This window comes from Podarcis pityusensis (genome assembly GCF_964106645.2).
Source record: "Podarcis pityusensis genome assembly, chromosome: 4".
Classification (NCBI taxonomy): Eukaryota; Metazoa; Chordata; class Lepidosauria; order Squamata; family Lacertidae; genus Podarcis; species Podarcis pityusensis.
The window spans coordinates 22,156,259-22,171,563 of NC_138027.1; the positions used below are offsets into that span (position 1 = coordinate 22,156,259).

The 15,305-nt window shown below is 45.4% G+C and overlaps 1 protein-coding gene and 1 long non-coding RNA gene across 3 annotated transcripts in view; one reads left to right on the top strand and one right to left on the bottom strand.

Annotated features, from left to right (window-relative positions):
- ALKBH8 (alkB homolog 8, tRNA methyltransferase) overlaps positions 1-15,305 on the bottom strand; it is a 229,924-nt gene that overhangs the window by 141,488 nt on the left and 73,131 nt on the right. The gene's annotated exons all lie outside the window — the stretch shown is intronic.
- Positions 1,367-9,778, top strand: LOC308475467. Of its 2 annotated transcripts, none has more exons than XR_013985228.1 (3): positions 1,367-1,524; positions 3,731-3,860; positions 9,112-9,778. It is a non-coding gene; the product is annotated as an uncharacterized lncRNA (long non-coding RNA). The 2 variants fall into 2 exon arrangements; XR_013985229.1 differs by lacking the exon at positions 9,112-9,778 and adding an exon at positions 7,874-7,960.

Sequence of the window (15,305 nt, forward strand, 5' to 3'; positions counted from 1 at the left end):
GCTAAAGAACCGCACAGGTTGACTCCAGCCATTCAAACACATCGTTCACACAAGTAGCATCATAGGATCGCAACTATTAGGTGTCAAGTACCATCTATACATCATTTTCATATAATTTTCCCTCAGGTTGTAACAGGCTGTAAACTTTATATCATTATTCCACAATCGTTCCCACACCTCTGTCTCGATATTATGACCAATATCCATTGCCAGCACAATTGTGTCTGCCACAATAATAAATAATAAATAAATAATAAATCACTGTGCTTAACAGTTCTCGCAGGTGGAATGGCTATATCACAATAGCCCTTCGCATGTTTGTGCATGAAAGCTGCTGCATCACGGCTTCTCCCTGCACTAAAGGTAAAGGTACAGGGACCCCTGACCATTAGGTCCAGCCGTGGCCGACTCTGGGGTGGCGGTGCTCATCTCGCTTTATTGGCCGAGGGAGCCGGCGTACAGCTTCCGGGTCATGTGGCCAGCATGACTAAGCCGCTTCTGGCAAACCAGAGCAGCGCATGGAAACGCCGTTTACCTTCCTGCTGGAGCAGTACCTATTTATCTACTTGCACTTTGACATGCTTTCGAACTGCTAGGTGGGCAGGAGCAGGGACCGAGCAATGGGAGCTCACCCCATTGCGGGGATTCGAACTGCTGACCTTCTGATCGGCAAGTCCTAGGCTCTGTGGTTTAACCCACAGCGCCACCCGCGTCCCTTCTCCCTGCACTACTTTGGATCACATCAGAAGACCCAGCCAAAGGAGAAAGTCCTGTGCTATGGCGTTTCCTCCTCACCAGTGCCAGTCCTTCTGGGATGGGGAGGAGCTTCTGGGTGGGCTTCTCCCACAAGGCCTGGGACTTCTTGTCAGTAATTCATTCTCTCATTGCTGGATCATGTGATCCTTATTTACATTCCATACTGCTGGAGTTGGGGAACAGAAACTCAGACAAGAGAACTTCCGTTCTTTGTGCTTTTGTTTTCCTGCTCTTTGTTCTGTGCTCTCGGCCAGAGAAGACGTGTGTGAGACACTGCTCACACCAGCCATGTTTTGTTGTTTTGATTTGCTGCAGATTAATAAATTTTGTGATGCCACATGCCTACACAGCCTCGCTTCCTGCATATCTCTGCTAAGCGTGCACACAGCTCCACTGGATGTATGTCGCAGTTCTCCTGTGTAGAGGGCATTGTACGCACACTTCTGGCAGTGCACAGGCAAGTGCAGCCACCTGGCAGATGCTCCCAACTTGAAATGGTAACATGAGAAGGAGTCCATGTTTTCCATGGCTGCTTCCCCTAACATACATATCACCTTTAGGATTATTTTGGTTCTTTGGCTTCAAATGATCAAGTGTTGTCTTGTGACACTCAGCAGCCTTGTTCTGCCTTTCAGCAAGGAGTAAAAAGCAGACTCTGACTCTGCTAAACATTGCTACATTCATCAGCAAGAGCCTGGGGATGCCACCAGCCCATGCCACAGAGGTCAATCACAGAGGGACAGAAGGGCTACATCACATCCAGGCCAGGTTTGCTTTTGCCATGAGTCTGGTGGCCGTGAGTCTGACTTTACAGAGGGCAATCTTCTAGTTCAGGGTGTCCCAAACTTGGGTCTCCACCTGTTTTGGGACTACAATCCCCATCATCCCTGACCACTGGTCCTGCTGGCTAGGGATGATGGGAGTTGTAGTGCAACAACAGCTGGAGGGCCAAGTTTGAGAAACCCTATTCTAGTTGAAGCTCTAGTTGGAGGTGTTTTCTATCCAAAGGTCTGTTGGGTTAGACTTGTTTAAACCATAATAACGGGGAGCTGGGGTCTTGAGGTTGCCCATCAACACTGAAAACCTGGACATCAGATTGAGTGAGGCACTCAGATCACCTACCTGGTCACACTATTCCTCACTATGGTGAGATGTCCTTGGTTTCTGTTTAAATTACAGCCATTATTTCTAGGCAGATTGTATGCAGATCTCTGTCCTTTACTCTCTTGATGGTGACAGGTTTCCTCTTTTTTTTGGCAAAGTTACCCTACATAGCTGATAACTGAGTTCTAGGAGAGTTTTAGCAGCTGAATAAGACAGGCCAATTCCCAAACTGTTGTAACGTGGAACTGGGGGGGGGGGTAACCTTTTTCAGGCTGAGGGTCACATTGACCCATAGGCAACTGTCTGGGGTCACGTGTGTGTGTCAGATTGGCTGAAGTGTAAAAATTGGTTTCACCATTTTTTTAAATAAATAAATAAATAATACCTCTATATATATATATATATATATATATATATATATATATATATAATACATATATATATATATATGAGAGAATTCCTGGATGCTAAGTACTCTTTGCTGAGAGAATCTCAGCAGAGGTTGAAAGTCACAAAATATGTGACTACATTTCCACAAAATAGTATGTGGCAGTAAAGGCTGTTATACCTTTAAAATGTGTGCCCTTCAAAGTGAGTTCCAAAATGTCCCCTTAAAAAGTTCCTGTCCAATGTTTTTTAAAAAAAGACAAATGAGTGGGGTTTTTGAGGTCACAAAAAATCTATTGGGGGACCAGAAGTAGCCAGCAGACCACAAGGCAGCCATCCCTGCCATAACTTATAATAATAATAATAATAATAAATTTTATTTATATCCCGCCCTCCCCAGCCGAAGCCGGGCTCAGGGCGGCTAACAACACTAAAATAGTGCAACATTATAAAAACATCAAAGAATTAATTAAAATCAAAATTGATGGCAACCATAAACTAAAGTATTGTAAAGATTGCCAAAGGAGGGAGTCAGGCTGCGCCCTGACCAAAGGCCTGGTGGAACAGCTCTGTCTTGCAGGCCCTGCGGAAAGATGTCAAGTCCCGCAGGGCCCTTGTCTCTTGTGACAGAGCGTTCCACCAGGATGGAGCCGCAGCCGAAAAAGCCCTGGCTCTAGTTGAGGCCAGCCTAACCTCTCTGAGGCCTGGGACCTTCAAGATGTTTTTATTTGAAGACCGTAAGTTCCTCTGTGGGGCATACCAGGAGAGGCGGTCCCGTAGATACGAGGGTCCTAGGCCGTATAGGGCTTTGAAGGTTAAAACCAGCACCTTAAACCTGATCCTGTACTCCACCGGGAGCCAGTGCAGCTGGTATAGCACCGGATGAATGTGATCCCGCAGCGAAGACCCCGTAAGGAGTCTCGCTGCGGCATTCTGCACCCGCTGGAGTTTCTGGGTCAGTCTCAGGGGCAGCCCCACGTAGAGCGAGTTACAATAATCCAGTCTGGAGGTGACCGTCGCGTGGATCACAGTGGCTAGGTCAGGGCGAGAGAGGTAAGGAGCCAACTGCTTAGCTTGGCGGAGATGAGAAAATGCCGCCTTTGTTATAGCTGCAATCTGCGCCTCCATGGAGAGGGAGGTATCGAAGATTACACCCAAACTCTTAACGGACGGTGCTGGCACTAATTGCACCCCCGCAAGAGATGGGAGTTGCCCCCTCAATCCCATATCGTCCCGTCCCAGCCAGAGGACCTCTGTCTTCGAAGGATTTAACTTCAACCGGCTCCCACGTAACCATCCAGCCACAGCTCTGACACAACTTGTCAGAGAATCGGGCAAACTTTAATTTGTCATGTTTTCTCTATAGCCTCTCCCTGTCCCCGTCCAGAGCATGCAAATTCCCAAGCCAAAAAATTAGGCTGTACCTTTAAGACTTGCTAGCCTTAGTTTATTGTAAATCTTTAGGGCTCCTTGTTGTTTTCAGAGCTGTGTGGTGGGAATAAGTTTGGCAGATGCAATGCCTGCTCTCTGAGCAATAATTTGCACCCATGAGAAGAGAATAACCCACCGAGATTTCCCCAACCATAAAGCAAGAAGATGCCGTTTTAGGCTGAGTTCTGGGAGAAGCTTTCAATATGCCTGGGTTAGTGGTGTAAATTCAGGAGGCAACGCTTTTGCCATCACTTACTTCTATGACAGGGAAAGCTTCATCGTGTTTCTGCATGTTGTGGTTCTCTGAAGCCCCTGAGAACTCACTAGCACAGTCAGTCCAGGAGGCTGCAGCTCAACCGACCATCAACTTAATCAAAGTCTGCTTTCTCTTGCCAATGCATAACTAGGAGCATATTTGAGGCACTTCTTAAACCCTTAAGCGCACACGTCAGAGGTACACACACACACACACACACACACACACACACACACACACACACAGTATTAAGAGCAGAGGAACAGTCCAGGGGAAAAGAAATTGGCAATCATACTACTACTACATACTACTACTCCTACTATACCTGAAGGAGCGTCTCCACCCCCAACGTTCTGCCCGGACGCTGAGGTCCAGCGCCGAGGGCCTTCTGCCGGTTCCCTCATTGCAAGAAGCAAAGCTACAGGGAACCAGGCAGAGGGCCTTCTTGGTAGTGGCGCCCGCCCTGTGGAACGCCCTCCCATCAGATGTCAAAGAGATAAACAGCTACCTGACATTCAGAAGACATCTTAAGGCAGCCTGTTCAGGGAAGTTTTTAATGTGTGACATTTTAGTGTATTTTTGGTCTCTGTGGAAGCCGCCCAGAGTGGCTGGGGAAACCCAGCCAGATGGGCGGGGTACAAATAATAAATTATTATTATTATTATTATTATTATTATTTATTTCTTATACTCCACCCAACTAACTGGGTTTCCCCAGCCACTCTGGGCAGCTTCATAACATACAGTACTTCTAAAACCTGTTTTCACACCTGCAGGGTGTTTTTCTTTTAGCCATTTACAAAAGTTGGTTCTCAAATCTGATATTTAAGCTAATGACATGTATTACACTGAGAGACTTGCACCGCAAACCCATCTATTTCCCAGCCTGAGCAAGAAAGCAACTATGCAAGTGGTTTGGTTTAGCCTGGAGTCCACAGATTAGGCAAAATTTAACTAGACTCTCATGCAACACCTGCTGGATAGGATTAAATAAAGTCCGTGAGCTTAAGATGATCTGCTTGATCTCCACAGATGATTCTGCCAGTATTGACTTGATGTTAATAAAGCGATTAACTCGGAGCAATAAACCCCAGCCATGTGCAATCAAAACATGTCTTCTGTCTTTATACTCCAGTTACAGCAGTCATTCTTTGAGGCATCAAAGCAGGAAAGATTGCCCTTCAAAACCATTTTTAAAGAACAAAGTAAACTGCTTGCAATTTTCATTGGCGTGCAGCTCGTCTACAGTTTGTTGTCCTATAACTTGGAGACTTTGCAGCTTTTGTCACTTAGAGTAAAGACGTTCCAACTTAGTTCTGACAATGGAGGCCCCAGAAGGTCAAAAGCCTTCTAAATAATGAAGTTTCTTGAGTAGAATTTTGGCTACTGTTGAGCTAGGTGGATCCCTGCCTTTGCTGAGATTTTTCATTCTGCAGGAAGGTCAGAGGGTGGAACTGGCATCATTGCTCCCTCTTCCAAAGAGACTGAAGTCAAAGTGGAAAGGGGAGATTTCCTCCCTCCTCCCACTTGGCTCCCCACCATCCAATGTCCTCCTCTGTTTCTTCTTCCTTCTCCTGGGTCAGGAGCTGCCAAGACAAGCCTCATCCCAACAAGGCTGGGGAGCTCTTGTCTCAGCCATTTGAAACTTACCTCAGCATTCATCCTTCACTGCACCTGAGGGCAACAGGCTAGCATATGAGGTGCTGGATTGATCATGTGGCACATGCAGCTCTGTCCTCCGGCACCTCGCTGCCCATCCATGTCCACCAGCATCTGCTTCCTCAGGTGACCACCACCATCTACCTAATGGTAGGGCCGTCCATGCCTCCTGAACAATGTGAGATGGGAGGGTGCTGCTGCTGGGGGAAGTGGGAATTGCCCAATGTCAAGCTTCAATCCTAAACTAACTTTTGGAAATTTGCAGAAGGAAAACTTGAGTAAGCATCAAGTAAAATTATGGTATAGCCCAGGGGTCAGCAAACTTTTTCAGAAGGGGGCTGTTTCACTGTCCCTCAGACCTTGTGGGGGGCTGGACTATATTTTTTGGGGGGATGAATTCCTATGCCCCACAAATAACCCAGAGATGCATTTTAAATAAAAGGACACATTCTACTCATGTAAAAACACACTGATTCCCGGACTGTCCGCGGGCCAGATTTAGAAGGCAATTGGGCCGGATCTGGCCCCCGGGCCTTAGTTTGCCTTCCCATGGTGTAGCTCATGACATTTCAAGAAATATTGACAGCAGCTGTTTGGGAAGTGAAATGTTGTGGGCGATCTTTGATAAGTAAAAGCTGTCCCCAGTACCAGTCCATATGAAGAAAACATCCTGGGATTTCTTGTTAAGTCTTACGTTGCGTTGAAAAGGATGCCCTTAAGCAGGGTCGTAAATAATTGAAGCACAGCACAGTTAAATATTCATGCGGTTTGTTTATAGTTTCTGGTTTGTTTATCGTCTTCCAAAGCTCTTGACTGTGGATAATGGCTGCTCTTGGTTCACATGTAAGCAACGCAGCAAAGCTTTGGAGAGGAGAAGGGTAGGTCTAAAATTTTAAGTTTCCCAAACATTTGGAAGCCCATATTGCAACACTTGTTCAGGGGAGCCTACTCCCAGGTAGCTGTGTCCAGTGGGCTTGCAACATATGCAGGGGCTACGTATAAGAGAGCCAGTGTGGTGTAGTGGTTAAGAGCAGTAGTCTCGTAATCTGGTGAACCAGGCTCACGTCTCCGCTCCTCCACATGCAGCTGCTGGGTGACCTTGGGCCAGTCACACTTCTTTGAAGTCTCTCAGCCCCACTCACCTCACAGAGTGTTTGTTGTGGGGGAGGAAGGGGAAAGGAGAATGTTAGCCGCTTTGAGACTCCTTAAAGGGAGTGAAAGGCGGGATATCAAATCCAAACTCTTCTTCAAACTCCAAACTCTTTTTCCGGGGAGGTCTGTGCACAAAGGCAAAATCATGCAAAATAAGGAAGATCCCCCCCCCCCCCGAACCACTTCCATGTGCTTATATTTACCTTACCAGGCTCTGGGAAGGTCACACGAGATCTCAGGCAGCCCTTTCTGACTGTTCCTCGCCCCCTCTGGCTTTCCATTCATTTATACATTATCCCACCATCCTACCAAAAACTGCCACCGTGTAAGTAAATCACTCATAAGTTGCAGGCCTACTTTACAGGACTGCAGCCTTAGCAACGAAAGATCAAAACATACAGCATCAGCTCACGAAGACTTGGAACTCATTCCACATTTTACTTTTAAACCTTAAACTAGTCATTTTTATTTCTTTGCTTCACTGGAATTTAACGTGCTGTATATTCTCAGCACTTGACATAGTTGCTCGTGACTCGCTAATGTTCATATCCTCTTTGTCAGGTCTTCCTGATTTAGAAATAATGTTCACATAGCTTCAGGAAGCCCCTTTAAGACAGAGGGAATCTGCCAGGGTCTAGAGATTCTCTGTGTTGAAAGTACTGTCATACTGCAGCCCTGTCCACTGTCAACAGAATACAGCTGCCCAGCAGTGTTGACAGTTCAGCTTTCTTTGCAGTGGGCTTGTGTGTGTAGCTATATTTTTAGCAGAGCTGCGAGAGTAATTTGATAAATTTTAAAAGGTGCCCTTGGTTAATCGGGCAGAAGGCTCTATCTATATATTTAATTGTTTGTAACACAGCAGCTTTCTCACACACAGACAAGGCAGGCAGCACCATCTTGGAGCACTGCTAAACTAGAAGCATAGAGTTGAAATACTACACTTTGTTCACTCATTTTTGTCATGGGGCGTGCACGCCAAGGCATAACAAAGCCAATGTCTTGTTGAATTTTACAGATACTTCTTCCATCTTTTCTCAGACAGCAGAAAAGGTGGCTTTATTTGAAAGGATGGTGCAATCTCTACAGGTGTAGAACATTCTCAATTCTCTTCTCCCATCTTCCTAGGCAGTGTGGTTTCAACATGCACAGTGGTGTCTCAAGCCAGTAAAGTAAGCCTATCATTACTGTACACAGCTTCACTATAAGCTTTTGGTAGGTACCCCTTTATCACCCCATTTATTTTTAAATCAGTATTTTGTGAGAAAAACTTTTCTGGCTTTTTTTACATCACACCATTACATTACATTACATTACATTACATTACATTACATTACATTACATTAATTTACACACACACACACACACTGCTTTTTTCTGGGGGGAATGCAGGGGTACATATACCCCTAAATATTTTGTGAATCTAAGTTTGGCCTCATTGAAGGGCAGTATGTCAATATGAGTAGGAAAATGAGAGTACCCCTAAACATTTCTTTAGAAAAAAAGCACTGTATGTATATTGCATTAGTGCTTAGATGAAAAGGTGTAATCGCACTAATAACTGATTATATTAAAAAGAAAAGCCTTGCCACCTTTTCAGTCACTGTCATTTCCAGCAACATGGTTGTTTTAATGATTAAGCACTTCAAATCTACACTTGTGATACTTTTTTTTTTTTATAGGCATAATTACACTTAAAGAAATAGGTACTTTACCCCTACTTAAAAGATAAATATATAATTTTAAAAATAACTGGGGGGGGGCAGAAGATTTTTAAAAATGACCTCTCAGGTGAATTGGGCCTTTTGCTCTCAAATCTACAAGAGCCATGTGACGCTCACTGGTGTGGAGTAATATAGTGAGATGAACGCATGGGCCAAGTCAACAGGCAGGGAGTAGGAGGCAGGGGTGGGGGGCGGACGATGAGAAAAGGGATGGTGGGGTAGAGCTGTGGGGTTTCATAGGAGGAGGAGGAGGAGGAGAGGGGGAAGGCATAGAGAGTGAGCCACAGCAGGCGGTGGCAACCTTGTAAGATTCACTTTGGTGACTCAGACTTATGCCTGTTTCCAAAAGTGACCATCCAGAATCGTTGGGAAACTTGCAAGGAGAGACCCAGTAGTGATCCTTTGGCGTTTGTTCCTAGCATCTGTTACTTTTTTATATAAAAAAAGGCATTTCAGCCACACTGGAAATGACTGATATTCTGATAATATTGTAGAATGCCTTGTTTAGATTCTTAGTATTTTTAAAAACAAAACAAAACAGTACTTACATGCATTTCTTACTGATTGTAGATCAGCAATGTAGGGTTAACCATAATAACTTTGTCAAGTGCTTTGAATTGATTGTGTTTGTATATTTGCCAGGCAGAAGAGAACATTGCGAACTCTGCCACACGCCTGATGAGAATGGACGCGTTTGTCCTGAACTTCATGCCACGTAGAACTAACATGTGTAATATGAGTAAAGGTCAGCATTAAAATAGCCATTAACTTGTTTCCTTCTTCAAATTCCAGGAGCAATGCAGTCACAGAGAGATGCAATCTTTTAAATTCATTTCAGCCACATACGAGAAATTCATATTTTAATATGTGCAGCTTTGCGTTAGAGCGAGACAAGGCACCCTGTTTAATAAACCCATCTCTGAGCTGGAAAACATAAATCGGATTAATCTAAAAGGCTTGCCAAGAAACTGCCAAGGACCCCATCCCTCAGGGCCTATCGGGTTTATCAGCATTCACTTATTTTGATGGCCTTTTATTTACACATGATATAAATCTAAGAGAGGCCGCAGATACTTTGAAGGATAAGATTTGAATTTTAAATTATCTCCTACTGGAGGCAGGAGAGATGGGGAAGAGTAGATGCTAGCTCTTTTGAAGTGCAGAGAAGTGCATAGCAGAAGACACAATTATTTTGGTTTAGGATGATGCTGATTACTAGGGAATGTTACTTCCAAGGAAGCTGAATGTTGGAAGATTCAGAACCGAAAATATAAAGTACTTCTTCACACAGCACATAGTGCCTTCTTGCAAGTGGCACCCACATTAGAAAATTTCCTCCCCAGGGAATTTTGTCAAGTCAATTAACGGTATATTGCAATATTCTGAGCGGGGGAAACCCTGCTCCTTATGCCTGCCTGTCAGATGTCATGTAACTTAGGGTTACCAGATGTCCCTTGTTTCCGGGAACAGTCCCCGGATTTGCAAATCTGTCCTCGGACAAATTCCGTCCCTGGAATGTCCCCAGATTTGCAAATCTGTCCCTGGGAAATGTGGCAGCGGCAGCCACAGCAGCCCAGAGCCAGCCTGGTAGTGCAATTGGCTCTGGCTGGCTTCAGGAGCTGCTCACTGCCCTCTGCTGTGGCGCCCACCCTTTTTCCTGACTGGAAGTCCCCATATGATGTGTCTTGTGCGCAACACATCATATGGAGACTTCTGGAGAGGAAAAATGGCAGGCGCCATGGCAGCGAGCAGCTCCTGAAGTCAGCCAGAGCCAACTGCGCTACCAGGCTGGCTCCAGGCTGCTGACTGCTACTGCCGCCACCACTGCCAAAGGGGAACCAGGGAGTTCCGGCACTACAGATCTCCTGCCCCCTTTGTTTTGACTGATCAGGGGAGCTGAGGAGTCGTGGGCAGGCAGATGTTGCCCAGTTTTTAAAAAGACTCTGTGCATTTATGTTTCACAGGGCGCGAAAGAAGGGCTTTGCACCTTTATACAATATGCATGTGTGCTTGGGTCCAGGGTCTTTTGCCTCACCATCCCCACTACAGACTCCCTGTTGCTACTCAGCTTTATTTTAAAAAAAAGTCCCCAGATTCACTGAAAAACATTTGGTAACCAACTATGTATTATGTTTTCATACCAAGTATGCGGAGGAAGGGCTAAAGACAGCAGCTTTATGGAATACCTTAAGAACTCCTTAATTTAGGAGTTCTGGGACTCCTCTTAACATCAGGTTTCTTAGCAGTGGCATTTAGTTTCACCCACTAAACCTGTTGAATATTTATAAGGGTCCTGTAGTTCCTCGCTTAAAACCCACTTACTCGGCTGCCCCTTCCCTGTGAATGTGTCCCTTTTGGAATCTGGTGCTGTCTCTCCTGTTGTTTTGGAAGTAATGTGGGTCTTCCCCACCCAGTGGGCATCTTGCTTGGGAAAAGGACCGTGATCAAACAGAAAAGAACCACACTCGCTCCCTAGCAGGATGGGATCTTGTTGGCATCCATCTGTAGAGAGAGAGAGAATGGAGTGTGCCTCCAGGCATGAAGTCAAACCGCTGTGTTAGCAGCACCAAAGTGACAACCCTGGGGGTTGGGGACAAGCCTGGGCAAGTGTGTACGGAGGTTCTGGGCTGCCCAGATGACAAGACCTCCTCCTTGGCTTCGCTGATGTGGTCCAAAGGAGAGCAAAGCAATACGCTTGGCCCCAGCTTGGCTGCAGGAGTTGCCAGGAGGCGGCGTACAAGGTGTCGCCCAACCAGTTCAGGTTTGTGTGATTTGTTGCTTCTTTGCCTTTTCTTCTCTCGAATATAACCCACAAGGCAATGGAGGTTTAGGGTCAGAGTTTTCCTTCTCCTAGATGGGCTACTTTCCCAGGTAGATGAGCCCCATCTACCCCTCAGTTCCCTCTACAGCATGTGCAGAAACCGCCTACTTGGCTGTTGGACCCACTATTGGTCTCATCCAATTTGCCAGAACTTGTCTTCACTTGCAGGGGAAGTCCCTAACTCACCAAGGGTTTGGGCCCCATCAGCTACCCTCACCTGGTTAGGCAGCCAGTCAATGCTCTTCCCAGTATGTGGCTACTATCATATGTCAACAGCTTCTGGGACCAAAGGAGGACAAACTAGCCCAAGAGTACAATGCGTCCCCCACCAGAGGTACTACCACTCCCCTAACATCCCATACACCCCAGTTGGTGATCACACCACAGGGAAAAAGAATGCACACTTCTGCAGGGACACTTCTGCCATTTACAAAGAATGGCACTGGACTTCAGGGAGCATAAACTTGTAATTTCTCTTTTTATTTGTAAAGGTCAGAAGAAAAACAGAGTGTAAGTGAAGCATTAGCCGACACCATAAAAATATCATCTCACTAGCTCTAGAATGATTTGTCATTGTTAGGTAAAGCAGAATTGTCAGCCAGGACAGTCACAGGTCTGTGGCATGTTTATGTTGACACAATGCATCTGCGGTACTTCCGTCCCATGATTTTATCTGAGAAGATGGACTGCCAAGTCTGGTTAATTTAAGAACCTTAGTGAACTCCATTATTACAGTGGATTTTTAAATTCTAAGCAGCGCAGTCCTGTGCACATTTACTTAGAAACAAGTACCACTTGGTCCGATGGTGCTTACTCCCAGGTAACTATGCTTTAATGTGTTAGTACCATGTGGAGAGTCACTCTTGCACTACAGTGCAACAAAAAATGGGCGAAAGATAAACAAGAACGTTTGTGGTATCCAGTGTGACAGGATTTCACCAAGAGGCTTATGGGACAAGCACCAATTGGATATGAACCAGGATGTGAACTGGATTTGAAGCAGAACCAAACCTTTTGCAGGCCCAAACAATATTGGAAGCAGGATGGTAGTGATAGAAATCTGTTTGGGAACAATCCTAACCCCTGATGTATCTGCTGAAGGTTAGGGTTTGGCAGAAATGGCCCTCTACTCTAAGGAGGTTTCCACAGCCATGGAAGTCCCCTGCTTTAGACTCATGGAATTTTAGAGCTGGAAGGGACCATGAGGGTCATCTAGTCCAACCCCCTGCAATGCAGGGATCTTTTGCCCAATGTGGGGCTCAACCCCAAGACCCTGTCTGCCAAAGTTATGGGCTGTTGTGAAGCTATTGCCAACAGTTTGTAATGGGGGTGGACAACAGCAAAATATTCAGAAATAATGGTCCTTCTGGATTATGTCAAAGGTCAAGTGAGAAAAGTACATATAGTGGTGGTTATTTATTTTGTTAGCTACTGCACAGTCTTTCTCATGAAAGCTTGGGCTACATATATAGATGGAATGTGAGCACAATCCCATGTATATAAATATATACAGATCTATTTTATTTTTTAAAGACTGTGAAGAACAGGCCAATTTACATTTATGAAAATTTGAAAAATGTAGAGCTTTATGCTTTTAAACATTTATGAGAAGCAAAAACTTAACAGTTTAAAAACTAGACTCCATTCATACAATACTGGAATCAATTCAGATCTGGTTCATTTGTTGCATTAGAAGTGATGTAATATTTGAGTTGACTGGCCCATTCTGGGATTTATCATTTCCATTTTTAATATTTGAAATCTGCAATAAAATATTTTAAAATGGTGAGCAACTAACACTTTGACACTGCTGCTGCTGCTTTTAGCTTTATTGTTATTTTACACTCAGGACTTTTAACAAAGCTCCTAACTCAGGGGAGACTACTCTACTGGAATGTGCCCAACATCAATTAAACCCATTGCAGCTGTATTTCACGCACTAGCAATAAAAGTTCTAATGGCTTCAGAAGTGAATGCTTCTGTGTTGATGGAACTGTGAGCTACTGTACATTGCATGGTAAAGATAAAGTTCATTTTATAAATTAATTCATAAACTGCTGGGATAGCTTCAAAATACATAATAAATTATGTTTATTACAGAATCCCATCAATAAGATTGTATGTTTGAGAATCGGAGAAGGTGCAGAGATCATGAGCTATGTGTAGTAGCAGTTGGGAACTGGCAAGGCCCTTGTTTTTGCAGCATTCTGCAGGAATCCAAGCTTCAACAAAATCCATGCGTATTCAAGGTTTCTCTAGCTAGACACACCTCTGGCAAGAAGTGTCTCAATATGGACATAAGAAGAACCTGCTCAGTCAGGCCAATGACCCATCTAGTCCAGCATCCTGTTCTCACAGGAGTCAGCTGAATGCCTTTGAGATGCAGTTTCCAGCAACTGGTATTTAGAAGAATACTGCCTGTGATGGCCTGGGATTCGGACTCGGAGGCTGAACCTGAGGAATCCCAGCCTGCACAGGAGTCCCCGCCTCCAGAACCAGCTGAGCCGGGGCTGGGGCTTGAACCTGAAGGGTCCTCACCTGTGCTGGATCCTCAGGTGCAGGCACCAGCTGAGTCTGCTCTGGCTCCTGAGGTGATGGAGGACCCATTACCTGCAGGTGCTCCACTCTCAGCCCCGTCAGGGGAAGCTGAGATTGCCTCTGGGTCCAGTAACCCTCCAGCCTCTCCTGAGCTGCAGAGGCTCGGGGCAGAGAGGCGGAGGGAACTAAGTTCCCGCAGGAGGAGTGCTCACCTCCAGGCCAGGAGAGGCGAGTCACCTGTGGACCGGGGCTGCCATATGCCTCGGGGCAGATAAAAGCCAGCCAGCCCCAGTCCCAGGTTGCGGGAGCAACATTGTTGGTAGCCTGTTCCTGCCTGCACCCTGTCCTGCTCTTCTGCCAGAGTTCCTGACCTCACCCGACTCCCTGCCTTGGGCCCAGCTTCAGCTTTGACGGACAGCCTCCATACCGCACCCTCAACCTCGGACTGGACTCGGACCTCGCAGCACGGTTAACCCTCGGGACCAGCACACTGCCTCCAACAGAGGAAGTACAATACAGCCAGAATGGCTGCTAGCCATTCATTCTCCATGAATATGTCTAACCCCCTTCTAAAGCCTTCCAAGGTGGTGACCATCACTATCTCTGTGAAAGTACAGTGTGGGGCTGTTTAAAAGCCTTTTTGCAAACAGCCCACCCCAGCTTGCAACCTGCCTCTGCTGCCTGCCCACACAGGCTTCTGACAGCTGTGAGCAGTGGCAATCTGAGGCTGTCTCAGCCCAACTTGATTAAATCCTGGTACCACCCAAATTGGCCCAATTCGGGTCAGATGTTAAAGAAATCCAGTACTTAATGACTGTAATTGACTCATACATCATCGTAGTTTTGCTCCATAATGATCCAGAGTAAGTCACAACGAAAAACAATGCTGGGTCCACCAAAATAACTCAGGACACAATCAGATTCATCCAGTATTATTTACTGAAGGCAAATTAGCATAACAGTCATAAATCAAACTCTTCCAAATTGGCATCTCCTTAAGAATCCAGTTGCAGCAAAACCTTAACTTAATAAGACTAAAACTTAGCACCTAAGCATACTATGTACAGATCACCAGACAGGAACAAAGTAGAGAGAACCAAGAAAGAAAGGGAGAAAGGGAGACCAGGCTCCTTCTGGCCTGTCATTATAGCCAGCATGACCTTGAGAGAGATAACTGGGCCAGAGTGAACAGCTGCAATCAGCTTCTCTGAAGAAATAACCCAAACATCAGGAACCTTCTGCTTGTTTCCAAGCAGAATGGAAACTTACTCGTCAGTTAGAAACTTCCGGCTTATATCACAAAGAGAAAGTTCCAGAATCTTCTTGAATCGATAGATTTCTACAATTTAAACCAATATTTTCTGTACTTCAAAAATGTGAGCCATGACAGTTTTGCTGTTTTGTTTTACTTGTTTACTTGTTTTTATCCTGTATTTTAGGGATGCGATTGGCGCTGTGGGTTAAACCACAGAGCCTAGGAC